This window comes from Silene latifolia, chromosome 10, assembly GCF_048544455.1.
Source record: "Silene latifolia isolate original U9 population chromosome 10, ASM4854445v1, whole genome shotgun sequence".
NCBI lineage: Eukaryota > Viridiplantae > Streptophyta > Magnoliopsida > Caryophyllales > Caryophyllaceae > Silene > Silene latifolia.
In genome coordinates, this window is record NC_133535.1 from 60,971,032 (window position 1) to 60,986,752 (window position 15,721).

General features: G+C 36.6%; 1 non-coding gene across 1 annotated transcript; it reads right to left on the reverse strand.

Annotated features, from left to right (window-relative positions):
- Positions 1 to 837: 837 nt before the first annotated feature.
- On the reverse strand, positions 838 to 944 carry LOC141610409 (small nucleolar RNA R71). Its single transcript, XR_012528319.1, has one exon. It is a non-coding gene; the product is annotated as a small nucleolar RNA R71 (small nucleolar RNA).
- Between the last annotated feature and the right edge of the window lie 14,777 nt (positions 945 to 15,721).

The window sequence follows — 15,721 nt, forward strand, 5'->3', positions numbered from 1 at the left end:
ACCCTTACTTACTACTTGCTAAGTTGTTTGTTGGGTGATAAATATTGTTTGATAGGATTTAGTGACGACATAAATCAACCATCTATCAAAATGGAGCCATTGTCGGAGACGGTGTAATTTGAGTTGAATTGCTTTTGTTTTATCTTGTGCTTTTAGTAGTAAGTTTCTTATTTTAACCTTAGGGAACCTCGTTCCTTAAGGTTGTGCTAATTCTTTTGTGTAGTGTTGTCTTTTGCATGAATAGAGATCAAATCCTGGTAACCCATTACCAATAGATCGGGAAATTGAAAGAACGTTGAGAAACATTAGAAGAGGATTTAGAATCATTGAAAGAGGATTTACTTCAACCACGACGGGGTAAAGCTCTTTGAGTTATAGAGGCCTAGTGTACATTTTGATTGAATTTGTAAATCAAATTGCAAGGGAACCACAAACCAACCCTCAAAATCACCCACAAAACCAATCAATCATGCCAAAGTTCTCATCGATTCAGTACCAACCGAAGATAATCTTCCAAATGGTACATCTACACCCACACACCAAACAGGAAATTTCATAACAAAATCCGCTTTCATTCATTTGGTTGAAGAAGCCGAATTGGGGATGCCAAGTGAGGATCCATATATTCACATAGATACCTTTTCTGATTATTGTGAAGCTATCTCTCAAACGGGTTTGACTTAAGATCAAATAATGATGGGTGCTCTTTTATTTTCATTGATAGGTGCCACAAAGCAATGGCTAAGGAGTTTGCACAAAGCTACTCTTGGCATCGATTCATGGAAAAAGCTAGTCTTAGATTTATATAAGAAGTACTACCCACCATAGAAGACTAACATGCTTAGAGCTCAAATTACGGGTTTTAAGCAAAGAGATGAAGAATCGCTATATAAATCTTAGGAGCATTTCAAGGCCATTTGTCGGTCTTGTCCTCATCATGGTCTTAGTGAATGGTTTCTAGTTCAACAATTTTAGAATGTACTTTAGGAAGATTCAAGGAATGTTTTGAACATGGGTTCAAATGTTATGTTCACCTGTTGATGACAACCAAACTTAGGCAAAAATTTAAGAGATGGCTATTCATGGCTCTCAATATGGTAGACCTCGAAAAGCTAGTAGGGGAGGCCTACATTAGGTGGATTCTGTGACACAATTTAGCGCCGACTTTGGTGCTCAATTAAGCTCTCGCGTGGACACCATGAACTTGAAGTTCAAGCAAGCCATAGATGAAGTGAATAAGGCTTCGACTCCACCAAAGCAACAAACGGATTATCAAGTTAATGACATGTCTATGACATCTTCTATCCTAAGTGGAATTTATGAAAGTTGCATAACTTTGGGACATGATCAACAAAAATGTAAAGGAACAAATGAATAAGTTAATGCTTTTAAAGCATACAAGAATGGTACCTCATACTCAAACTTTTACAATGAAAACACCAAATATCACCCAAACCTCTCATATAAAAGTCTAAATGTTCAAACCCCACAACAAACATACATCCCACCTCCATTGAGAAATCCTATACAAGGAGATTTTAATAACCAAAACCAGGGATTCTAAAACCAATCCCCATATAACCAACCCAATGACCCAACCTTTAATGCTCAGAGAGTGGTTCTAGAAATGAAAAAGAACCAACAAGAATTCTTTGCTCAAATCCAAAAGATAGCCAAGCAAAATATATCACCATAAAAATTATCCTTGCACACAAGAAGATGCTTGAGACTCAAATGTCTCAAATAGCCTCATCAAGCTCACAAAGAAAAAAGGGCAATTACCCACTCAAGGTAATGCACACACAAGAAATGAGACTATAATACTCCGTATTTTAAGGCAAGGTTAATGGTTAGTCAGGCGGTAGAAAACTTAAAATGTATTTTCAAAAGGTATTTAATTAATTATATTAATTAAAGATTTTTATCGAGACGAGAATAAAATATTAAATAATAATATTGGTAGAGATTTAGGTATCACGTGTGGTACCCGTGTATGGCTCGAGTAAAACTAATGGTACTTTGATACTAATACAAAATAATACTACAATAATAATAATAATAATAATAATAATAATAATAATAATAATAATAATAATAATAATAATAATAATAATAATAATAATAATAATAATAATAATAATAATAATAATAATAATAATAATAATAATAATAATAATAATAAGAATAATAATAATAAGAATAAGAACAATAATAATAATAAGAACAATAATAATAATAATAATAATAATAATAATAATAATAATAATAATAATAATAATAACAATAACAATAACAATAACAATAACAATAATAAGAAGAAGAATAAGAATAATAATAACAACAACAACAACAACAACAACAACAACAACAACAACAACAACAACAACAACAACAACAACAACAACAACAACAACAACAACAACAACAACAACAAAAACAACAACAACAACAACAACAACAACAACAACAACAACAACAACAACAACAACAACAACAACAACAACAACAATGAACAACAACAACAACAACAACAACAACAACAACAACAACAACAACAACAACAACAACAACAACAACAACAACAACAACAACAACAACAACAACAACAACAACAACAACAACAACAACAACAACAACAACAACAACAACAACAACAACAACAACAACAACAACAACAACAACAACAACATTGTGAGCCTGATGCTATTGAAAGAAAAAGAAGCTGCTGCCTTTTATTCTCTTCAAAAGCTAGGTTTCCTTCCTCCATAAAAGCTAAATCAGTGTGGCTAGCTGAGGGTGATGAAAACTCTGCTTTCTTTCATAGGCAAATCAAGGCCAGGAATGTGCATAATAAGGTTTTTTCATTAAAGATGTCTATGGTACTTTTCGATTGTGAGCCTGATGCTATTGAAACTGCTTTTCGGATTATTATCGGCATTGTTGGTACTTATAATCCTGTCCATAAGGTCCATGTCCCTACTGTCAGGACTGGTAAACTCACTAATCCTCAACATATCTCTGAGTTGCTTAGGCCTATTAGTATTGAGGAGGTAAAAAATTGTCTATTTTCTATTCCTGTTTCTAAGTCACCAGTTTCTGATAGCTACACAAGCCAGTTCTTCAAGGATTCCTGGGAGATTTTGGGGAAGGATATCTTCTATGCTATCGAAAATTTTTTCTCAACTGGTAAACTTTTGAAGCAACTTAACAGCACAAACATTACTCTGATCCCAAAAATACCTAACCCTAGTAGTGTCACTGATTTTAGACCTATTGCTTGTTGCAATACTATCTATAAATGTATTGCAAAACTCTTGTGTGCTAGATTGGGGAAGGTATTGCCTGATATTGTGGATTGTAGTAAAGGTGGATTCATTCAGGGGAGGAATATTGTTGAGAATGTCTTAATCTGCCAAGACTTAGTGAGGCTTTATAGAAGAAAATCTGCTTCTCCTAGATGTCTTGTCAAAATAGACCTTAGGAAAGCTTATGATTCTGTGGAGTGGGATTTTTTGCATCAAATGCTTCTTTGCTTTAAAGTTCCCTCAGAAATTTATTGACCTAGTGATGGTGTGTGTTACTTCTACTTCCTATTCTTTATCCTTGAATGGCAACACCTTTGGTTACTTTCATGGTAGTAGGGGTTTGAGACAAGGTGATCCTCTATCACCCCTTCTATTTACCCTTTGTATGGAGTATCTTTCCAGGGTTTTAAAAGTGGTGGGGCAACAGTCTGACTTCCATTTCCATCCTCTTTGTGGTGCTATTCAACTTAATCATCTACTTTTTGCTGATGATTTGCTTTTATTCTCTAAAGGGGATGAGCTCTATATCATGTGGCTCTTAAGATCTTTTGCTACCTTTTCTATGGCTTCAGACTTCCTCAATAAAGATAAATCTGAAATTTACTTTAATGGGATGTCTCAAGGTGCTATGAGCTCTATTTTACAAGTTTCGGTTTTAAGAGGGGTGTGCTCCTCCTTAAATACCTGGAGTACCTATTTCTTCTAGGAAGTTAACTAAGGCTGATGGGATGAAGCTTACTTATAATATTACTGCAAGGATCAGATCCTGGGGTGCTAAACATTTATCCTATGCACGTAGACTTACCCTTGTGAATTTTGTACTTTTCCGGTTACATTCTTATTGGTCCTCTATCTTCTTGATCCCTAATGGTATTCTTAACAAAATTGATGCCATCTGCCTAAAACTACCTTTGGGGGGTAAAGATTCCTATGTGTCTGCTCCTAATGTTAAGTGGGAAAGTCATTTACCCTAAAGAAGAGGGAGCTCTGGGTCTCAAAGCTACTAAAACCTGGAATAAGGCTTTATTGGGCAAGTATGTTTGGTGGTTGGCTTCAAAAAAGATCACTTGTGGGTGAGGTGGGTTAATCATGTCTATATGAAGGGTTGTGAGTGGACTACCTATGAGCCACCTGTGGATTGTAGTTGGTCCTGGCGTAAGATTGCTCACCTTTTTAAACTTTTTGCTCCTGCTTACTCCTCTGGTATGTGGCTTGGTAAGGATGCTCCTTATAAGGTCATGGATGGATACAAATCGCTCAGGATCACTCAAAGGTTAGTTCAATATCGTGCTTATTTGAATAATCTCAAAATCCCTAAGACGTCTTACATTCTTGTCATCCAAAAGAATGAAGAATAGACTCATGACTAATGACAGACTGATCGGAATGGGGAAGTAGTGTGATTCCGATTGTTACTTGTGTGGCAACGGCCAACTCGAGACTCACAATCATTTATTTTTTGATTGTTGCTTTAGTACTCACTTGCATCGAGTTCTTCAGCAGTACCTACACAAGACATTCCTCATCTGGTTTGGCTAGTTGGTTTACAACACCATGGTGGCACTATTTGCAGAAGAGGATTATATGTGCAAAGACATGTCGTTCTTTATGCTATTTGGAGGGCTAGGAACAAGGCTAGGTTGGATAGGTCAGTGATCAAGCCCGATGTTCTGTCAAGCCACGGCTCTTAAGGATGTGATTGCAAGGTTTTAGGCAAAGAATACAGAACTGTTTCTAATAGAGAAGGGGCCTGGTTAGCGGCGTCCATCTTGATTTAATATTCTATTGTCTGATCCTTGTATGTTGAGTAGATATCTTTACTTGTCTATTTTTGTAACTGTGGGAGACTCTATTCTTTGATTTATATATACTAACCTTTCACCAAAAAAAAAAAAAACAACAACAACAACAATAATAATAATAATAATAATAACAACAACAACAATAACAACAACAACAACAACAACAACAACAACAACAACAACAACAACAACAACAACAACAACAACAACAACAACAACAACAACAACAACAACAACAACAACAACAACAACAACAACAACAACAACAACAACAACAACAACAACAACAAAAACAAAAACAATAATAATAATAATAATAATAATAATATTGAAGTTAGGAAGTTTACTTCCACCTTCCTTACTACTACGATAAAAGAAGGAAAGACCCACCAATAAACCTTATACAATTCACAAACACAATAATTCACCAATAAGAGAGGGAAAGGAGATCTAAAGGGAGAAAATAAGGAGATTCATCTTGAATTATCGCTGATACCGTCGTTTTAGTATCAAAAATAAATACCTAAGTACTACTAACAGAAGTCAGCGGTAAGTAGAGTCGATCTCCACAGGGAGGCGGTCACTATCTACTCGTTAATTCAGTCTGTCTACAGTCCTAATTTGTGGGTTTGAGTAATTTAACTAAGCTAATAAAAGTAAGGGTCGAAAGAAGATAAAGAGAGAGAGAGCTAGGATTGTCAGGTCATTAATGAATGTCAGATAATTGCAGCTAAGGTCACAGACCGGTCACTCGTATCGGTCGAAGAGGCAACGAATATCTCCTTCCGGTCTCAATTCATCCTAAAACACTATTAGCTTAGCTTCCGCCCTCACTAAAGCAGCCTAATGTTCACTGCAGGTCTTACCCATTCCAACCTTCCGGTCTAGTTCAAGGTTTACCAAATCAATTAGCTAAATCGTCGACTCAACTGACTAATTGCGCTTAATTGCGATAATTAACAACAAAGACATGATTTTAGCAACAGATCTGCAAACCTAATTAGCAACTAACATCAACTCATTGAATCCCCTAAATCCTAGCAGGAGAATTAGCTAAACATAATAATGAATAAGGCAATGACAAAGGATGTAATAGTAGACATGATAAAAAGATATAAGCAAAAGAGAATTAGATTAAATAGAGAGAGAGTAAAGAAACTACAGAAGTTTAGAATCCGGCAAAAGAAGAACAAAAGCATCGTTCAACAGAGAAAAAGAGAAAAAGGGAGAAAAGAAGAGAGAAGAAGAGAGAAAATAGTGATTAAGAGTAAAACAGTATGATAAGATGTTTTTTAACCTAATCCCGACTTCCTTTATATAGGAAGTGATTATTAACATAAAATAAACCTAACATCGGAATAAAAATTCCAATATATAAACTAGTCACTCGATCGAGCAACTTTATATCACTCGATCGAACAAATCAAGCTAAAACATCTCGATCGAGGACTTTAGGTAATGCGATCGAACACTTATCCAAAAGACACCATTCGATCGAGTAGAAAAAGGACTCGATCGAACAAGATAGTACTCGATCGAGTACTTTCGGGCACAATTTCGCCACAGACTAAACTTCAAACGGCTGCGTTTCTTTTTACTTGTGCAAACAGAACGTTTCCGATGGCGTTGGAAAGCTAAGAGGGCAGGTCATCTCTAATTTGAATCACCAAAAATCGGTTGTAGAACACGAGATATGGTTCTTCAAAGTAGGCATTAGTTATTTGAAGTATTTCCTTTGCTCTCCTAGCTATCTTACTTCTTTGCGCATCACAATTAGAAGTTTTCAAGCTCCGACTCAACTCATCTCCTAAATGCATGCATAGGGACATGTTTTAAGTCTGATTATGCTCCTCTCCGGTTCATACCTACAAATAATACAAGAGAAACCAAAGTAGACAATTCGAGGGACATTTGTAGCTAAACACTACTAAATATGCACAAAGATGCGTGCAAATATGGTATAATAAGTTTATATAAAATGCACGTATCAAACTTCCCCAAACCAAACCTTTGCTTGTCCCCAAGCAAACTATATGCAAAACTAATGGAATGGAAAAAGAAAGCTCAGAGCTAGCTACAAATTATCCACTCAAATCAATTTAATGCAAAAGAAACTAATACTTATAGCAAAAATTTTCAAATGCAAACGAGTTGTAAGATGTTTATAACAAAGCTGAACTGTCGACCTTGCAAGACCATTAATGATGGACTCTCACAGGTCACTCTTCTCTCATGAAGCAAAGGGTAAGAAATTAAATGTAAGAGAGAAAGAAATATAGTCGCTCACCTAAACTACGACCCACATAAACATGCATGCAACTAATATGATAGACAATTCTAGCTACGTACCGTACACATACATTCCAACCAATCAGGTGGTTTGGGTGTGATTAATAGTAGAATATGGAATCAAGTGATGATTGGTAAGTATTGTTGGTGGATTGTAAAAAAGCCGACCATTTATGGATTAAATGGGTCAATCATATCTATTTTAAAGATCAGGGTGGTTTGATTATGTTCCTACTAATAATTCTAGTTGGGCTTGGAGAATAATCAGAAAGTGAAAGAGCAAAAAGGCTGGTTATGTTCAGAATGTCTGTGCTCTAAGGATGGTACATAATGTCTTTGTCTAATGGCTATGATTGGTTGATAGAACAAAGCATCAGAGTCCCATGGTATCTCATTGTCTGGAGTTCTCTCAATTTGCCAAAAACTTCTTTTATTACCTGGTTATATATGCAACAATGACTTCTGACTAAAGACAGGCTATGTCATTTTGGCATGAATATAAATCCCATTTGTGATCTCTTCCTTGTCCATTATGAAGATCATGATCATCTATTTTTTTGCAATGCAAATTTAGCAAGGCTTGCTTGAAATGTGTTAATGACTGGTTGGGAATGCAAATTCCTGAAACTCAAGTTGTTCAATGGTGTTTGCAGTTACGCAGTAGATCCTTTCTGAAGAAGCAGATCCTTTGGTGTGTCTTTTGTGACCTCATTTATAGAATTTGGCTAGCTCTTAATGTTTGCAGGGTGGGTGCATATACTCCTCATCCTTCGGTCATCCTGAGGGTGATTGAGGGAGACATATCTGCTAGAATTAAAACTAGAATGCCAGTAGTAAAGCATAAGGAGTCTCTCGTTTGGCTGAAAAGTCTAAGTTTGATTTGAGTCTATTATTGGCGTATGTATTGGTAGGCAGTTGATGATGTTGTAGCCTTTTGGCTATTAGTGGTTGTATGGTGTAGCACTTCATTGATTCATTAATACAAGTTTTAACATTCCACCAAAAAAAATGTTTGTCACCCCGGGGCTTACAAAATTTATGGGAAAGTGAGGCTATGGGTAAGAAAAGGCAAAACGAGTATGGAAAATGAGGCAATAGTCAAGCTAGCTACCTAAAGATACCATACTAACCAACATCCGATTCTTACTCAATTATAGTATTAAGCACATGTGCCCTTCATTTGGCACAAAAACTCACTAACCAAAACAACAACTCCTCATAAGATAGTGATAAAGCATAGGAGTGAAACCGTCAACAACCAAACATTTTTTCTTCTTTCCTTTATCACGGTTTCCTGTTTCTCTTTTTTTTATTCACGTTTATTTTTCTTTTTTTTTTCGAATTCTCTTTTTTTTTTCTTTTTCTTTTTTTTTTCAAATTCTTTTTTCATATTCATCCTACTTTCTTTCTGTTCATACCAACTCCGAAATTACAAAGCAAACCAAACTCGGCTCAATAAATAGTATACCGCAAAACATACACTAACTAGCTTGACAAGGCAGGCTAAATTTGGATGTAGTAAAGGGTCAAAAATGCAAATTTGGCTAATAGTGGAGTTAAATGGGTAAAAATGAAAGAAAGGGGAATTGTAAGCACCTCCCTGCATGTGACACCAACCACAAACCCGAATGTATGTAGGCAAGAAAGTAATTGAATTTCATATATGTGCAAATTAATGACACATGTTATGCAAGGAGTATACTACTCTAAATTCCTACATGAAACTGGTCGTGGATGACACCAGTTTATAAGGCTCTAATTCCTTAGAATTTATAAGTAGGTTGCCAAAATTATAGGTCAAGTCTATTTGTTCAGCTGAATTTTAACATTAACTCGTAGATATGCAAAAAGACAAAGCTAAAGATATTAATTATTGCAAGGCTTAAGCAAAAGACAAATTATAGAGCAATTTCATCATTGAAATCTACCGTTCCGACACAACCTATATGCAAAAGTAAACGTGAATATTTTTAGATTTTTTTAGAAATTTTCTAATTTTTATGAGATTTTGATTTTTATGAAAATAAACAACAATGTATACATAAATTAAACGTGATAACAAAAATGCAATAAAAACAACATGTAGACACAGATATGGGTGCAAACCTCCCCAAACCAAACCGTACAATGCCCTCATTGTACCCAAAAATAGGGAAAAGAAATGCAAACTAAAAAGGAGAGAGTGAAGATGCGGAAAACTCACAAGAATACGCTGTAAGGGGACCTCCCCAATCCAGCCAGCAACATGGGAGGTCACATACAGCTCCAGAACAGTGTCACAGGAAGTAAATCAAGCCAACTTACTCAATGGTATTCGATCGAGAGGATTTAGTACTCGATCGAGTACAATTGGTTTCCTAAGTGTTTGATCGAGGAGAATCGGTTACTCGATCGATATATCCGTTTTACGTAGGTGTTCGATCGAATGGTTCAAGCACTCGATCGAGTAAAAAGAATGCTCGATCGAGTGGTACCTGCAGATAAATGACGACAAAAAACCAATCCTAAATCGTTCATAGTCTATGGTTTAAAAACCAATTATTACACACACAACAAAAAATGAAATGGAAATCAACTAAAAATTTAAAGTCCGGTTGCCTCCCGAGTGTAGCGCTAGTTTTAGAAAGGTCCTCTCGACCTCCTTTTCTCTTCAAATGCTCCAGTTAGTCACAATCAAAGCAACTCAAGGTTCTTAGCATGAGATCATGAATATGTGCATGTGCTACACAAGAGCATAAGTAGCACCAAAAGAGAAGAGGAGCATATCAAAGTAAACTAAAGTACCATCTCAAATAACAACTTTTCGATGACAAATATGGTGAAACATTATAAGCCTATTTGTCCAACTGGGAGGGGGTGGAGTATTGAAATATATAGCATAAGTCATATGAGGTACTTTACTATTAGTCATAACAATAATCAAGAAATTATCAATATCTACATCAGGTTGGTTGCTCCTAACGTCGGAATCATTGGTAAAAGAGTGTATTACCTCTACCGCGCTAGGAATAGTCCCTAACTCAACTACCTTCTCAATCTCTTCCTTGGTGCGTTATGTCCCATAAATCGCAGCCTCTAAAGCATCCAGCTCGGCTTTCCAAATGGCGGATTCACCATAACCATTGTCTTCTTCAAATTCGTCATCTGAAACGAACCCAGATGACATAGCAATACTTTAAAGTCGCCATTATGTTCGATCGAGTAAAGATGGAACTCGATCGAGATATGTCCTCTTGAATTGTACTCAATCGAACAAAGAAATCGCTTGATCGAGGTCTTCCTCATAATAGTGATTCGATCGAGTGGTAGATCTTGATCGATCGAACACTTCCTCAGATATTACACTCTATCGAACACTATGACTAGGTCGATCGAGAGTGATTGTTCTTTATGCGATCACGAAGTCTTTGTATTGAGCTATTTGAGACTCAAGTTCCTTGATACGAGCCTCGCTAAATTTATCAATTTCTTGCGCTCGAAGCGCAAGAGCCTTCACCAAAGACTTCAATTCTTCAATCCGTTCTTTCTTTGTTTGTCGGAGGAGGAGCTTGTTGTTGCGGTGGCCAAACGAATGGAGGCTTTTGATAGCCTTGTTGTTGAAACGGATGTGGCAGAACATATGCAAAGGAATGACTAGCTTGTCTACGCCGCCTAAACGCATAGACTTCGTCGTTCTGCTCCCGTCAGCAAATAACGGCATTGTCCCCACCAGCACCACATCTCTCACAGTAATCCACCTGTTGCGCCATAGGATGGAACATAGGTGGAAGATCAAAGGTACTCGACCTTCCCTTTGATGATCTTTTACCTAGAACTGTCTAGGTAGGACCTGTAGGGCCTATCAAAACAACACTAGAGAAAAAGATGAGAACTGCCTCAAGGAATAAATCCCTTTAGGCTAAAGACAGACAAAATTAAACAAGTGAATAAAATAGTTGCCTCCCCGGCAACGGCGCCAAAATTTGATACCGTCGTTTTAGTATCAAAAACAAATACCTAAGTACTACTAACAGAAGTCAGCGGTAAGTAGGGTCGATCTCCACAAGGAGGCGGTCACTATCTACTCGTTAATTCAGTCTGTCTACAGTCACAATTTGGGGGTGTGAGTAATTTAACTAAACTAATAAAAGTAAGGGTCGAAAGAAGATAAAGAGAGAGAGCTAGGATTGTCAGATCATTAATGAATGTCAGATAATTGCAGCTAAGGTCACAGACCAGTCACTTGTATCGGTCTAAGAGGCAACGAATATCTCCTTCCGGTCTCAATTCACTCTAAAACACTATTAGCTTAGCTTCCGCCCTCACTAAAGCATCCTAATGTTCACTGCATGTCTTACCCATTCCAACCTTCCGGTCTAGTTCAAGGTTTACCAAATCAATTAGCTAAATGCGTCGACTCAAGCAGCTAATTGCAGTTGATTGCAGTGATTAACAACAAAGACATGATTTTAGCAACAGATCTGCAAACCTAATTAGCAACTAACATCAACTCATTGAATCCCCTAAATCCTAGCAGAAGAATTAGCTAAACATAACAATGAATAAGGCAATGACAAAGGATGTAATAGTAGACATGATAAAAAGATATAAGAAAAAGAGAATTAGATTAAATAGAGAGAGAGTAAAGAAATTACGAAGTTTAGAATCCGCAAAAAGAAGAACAAAAGCATCGTTCAAACAGAAAAAAGAGAAAAAGGGAGAAAAGAAGAGAGAAGAAGAGAGAAAACAGTGATTAAGAGTAAAACAGTATGATAAGATGTTTTTTAACCTAATCCCGACTTCCTTTATATAGGGAAGTGATTATTAACATAAAATAAACCTAACACGGAATAAAAATCCCAAATATATAAGCTAGTCACTCGATCGAGCAACTTTATATCACTCGATCGAACAAATCCAAGCTAAAATATCTCGATCGAGGACTTTAGGTACTCGATCGAACACTTATCAAAAAGAGACCATTCGATCGAGTAGAAAAAGGACTCGATCGAACAAGATAGTACTGATCAGTACTTTCCAAACAAGACAATTTCTGCTCGCCCTTCACAGACCGAACTTCACACGGCTTCCATTTCTTCGTTACTTGGGAAAACAGAGCGTTTCGGGTAGCGTTGGAAAGCTAGGAGGACAATATTTCATCTCCAATTGGAATCACCTGAAAATCCATCATAGAACTCGAGATATGGCTCTTTAAAGTAGGCATTAATGATTTGAAGTTCTTCCTTTGCTCGCCAAGCTATCTTACTTCTTTGCGCATCACAATTAGTAGTTTCCAAGCTCCGAATCAACTCATCTCCTAAATTCATACATAGGGACATTATGCTCCTCTCCGGTTCACACCTGCAAATAATACAAGAGAAACCAAAGTAGATAATTCGAGGGTCATTTGTAGCTAAACACTACTAAATATTCACAGAGATGCGTGCAAATATTGTATAATAAGTCTATATAAAATGCACGTATCAATTGCCTCAAGGTAAGAAACCATCTCATAGTATAACTCATGCTTTATTAGTTAATTAAACTCGTAAATTATACACCGTACGACTAAGCCATGACCGTGATTGATGCTATGACTTGACCGGACCCACCCTTAACTGACGTTTAACGGACCTAGGTTTGGTTTATGGGGTGTTAGTTGGGGTTGTTGTCGGGTGAAGCCGTGAAGGGAAAAACGGGATGACCGCTTTGTTTATACTCGCTTTAGACCTGGGTTACGTTGGGTGGTTTACTGGTGGTTGTTCAACCATGGTGGTGGTATTGGGTTGGTTAAAGACGATAACTTACGCGGTGGTTGCCAGAGTTTTTCAATTATTGGTGGTTGTGTGTAATTGGTTGTAAAACCGTGTTTAGCTAGCCTTGGAACCATCGTGGCTTGACCTTGACTTGATCTAAGACGAGTGGCTGTTGGTGGGACAACCGTAGGTCAGGGGGGACAATGGTGGTGGTCGCCATTGGCGCGTGGTAGCGGGTTTAATGGGTGTTGTGCATTGTTGGTTTTGTTGTTGGTGTCATTTTGTAGGGCTCTTAGGGCGTAACTTTAACGGCCATGGGTGGTGGCTAGACTAGTGGTTGGGCTAGGTTTGGGTGTAAGGTGGTGGAGGCTTACGGTGTGTGTAAGGGTGGTGGCTGTTGGGGCCTGTGGCCGCAGGTTGAAGGGCTATTTTGGCGGGTGTGTGACACGGGTTAGACCGTGTTAGTCCTATGGTTTTGTGGGTTTGGAATTCGGGTTTTGAATAGGGTTTGAGACGGGAATTGGTTGGTAACTTGGTTTTCTTAAGACGGGTTTTGTTTTTAATTATACCGAAAAATCTAATTAAAGTAATCGAATTATAATTAGTTTAATTTAATTTAAATGAATTAATTAAGTTAGTAATTATAATTATTATTCGTATTAGGACAAATGATTTACGGAGGAATACTTTTAGTTGACTAATTGGATTGCTTGCTTTGTTAGATTACTGAAAAGGTAGGATATCTACTCAACTTTATTTCTCTGTGCTTATATCGTCTATTTTGACATGCTTAATTGATTGGTTGTAGCGTTTTGCTGAGTTATTGGTATTGGATTTTTCTTAAAGGTACATTATCATTATTGTGATCATTGGCATGGTATATGCATATTGGCATCCGTTATTGTGATTTAGGCCTAGGCTGGTGCTGCATTTGCAGACTTGTCGCTGGTGTCCTCAGATTTATTCTGGTTTAAGGCCCAGGCTGGTTCTGCAGACTTATCTCTGGTGTTTTTAGGTACATCCTGGTTTGCTCAGCGACGGTTGAGAGTTTTCCCCGTGCCAGGGATTGGCGGGATGGAAGGGTGTCTCGGGTGATAAGTGATGTTCTATTGCATTTGCATATCTTGCATATTTATTATTGTTGTTTATATATCCTACGCAACCATTTGATTGACCTTGTATTCGTTAAACACCAATGATGAACCAATTATTGGGGAGCAGATTGACTGACAAGTAATTGAGTTGGCTTAGACGAAGCACGACCGTGTGAGGTGGACGGACACTTAGGAGTCTAGATCACCTAGCTTGGACAATCATTATTTTATTATTCGCTTTATTTATTTTCCGTTGTAGATGTATTTAATTACTTTATAGTTATTAAGTTTGGAACAATGTAATTAAGGCCTTTTAGTCGTTAAATTTATTTAAAGTACTGTGGTTTCGCTTATCTTTGTAATCACTACCTCAGGCAACTGATATGGTAACACTTACATTTATCTAGGAATGCCTAGTAAATGTTCTTAAATAAATGGGGGTGTTACAGAGATGGCTCAAGCTATCCAGTTGAGAAGTTGTAACCAATATATGAGAGTCCTATGGTGCCAAGTGAAGAGATTATTGTTCAGATGAGGAGCAAGATAGATGACAAAAGTTTGGAGAAGAGTGATGGGGGTAATTCAAGAAAAAATGGTGAGAAGGTGGTGAACGTAAGCAGTGATGAAAATGAATCAATGAAGAGAAAGAAAGAAGAAGATTGACGATGAGCCTATTTTCATTAGGCTACCATTTCCAAGTAGAGAAATGAAACCTAAGATGGATAAGCAACTCGTGAAATTTATGGAAATCGTGAATAATTTGGAAGTCCTAATTCCTTTCACCGAGTTAATTACCCATATGCAGCTTATACCAAGTATATGAAGGATATACTCACATAGAAGAAGTCCATTGGTCAAATAAAAATAATTGCTTTTGCTAATGCTTCCGGTGCTATCCTACAAGGTATTTCACCACCAAAGCTACAAGATCCCGGTAGTAGGGGAATGGACTAATATCCCGAGGTAAAATCTCTAAAAGCGATTTTATTTGTTTTAAGAATTGTATCATTAGACTGTCTTAGCTTTTAATAATCATGTATAAGATTTACATTTTATGCTAAACACTGACGACTCTTGTTTAATTATTTTTCATGATGCAGTTTAGACTTAAAGATTTACAAAAAGTAAATGATATGATAATGACGGCTAATAAAAAAAGCAAAGAACAAAAAATTATTAGAGATAAACTCAAAGACTACAAATTTTGAATATAATTAAGTATGTGTTTAGCATTTTGACATGAAAGGAAAAAGAGTGTGATATTTTATAGGGACTAGTGACCTCGAGCTCGATACCAATTTGGAGTATAAACAACTCAATTATTAGCGTCTAATTAATTGTTGAATTAATAAGCTTAGCTAAGCTAGGGAAACACAACAACTTTATGTTTTGTTTTTTTTTTGAGGAAAAAAAATTAAATTAAATTCTTTATGTTGATAAAGAGTAAATGAAAATTAAATTCTTGACTTAATTTGTGAGAGGACAAAGAATGACTT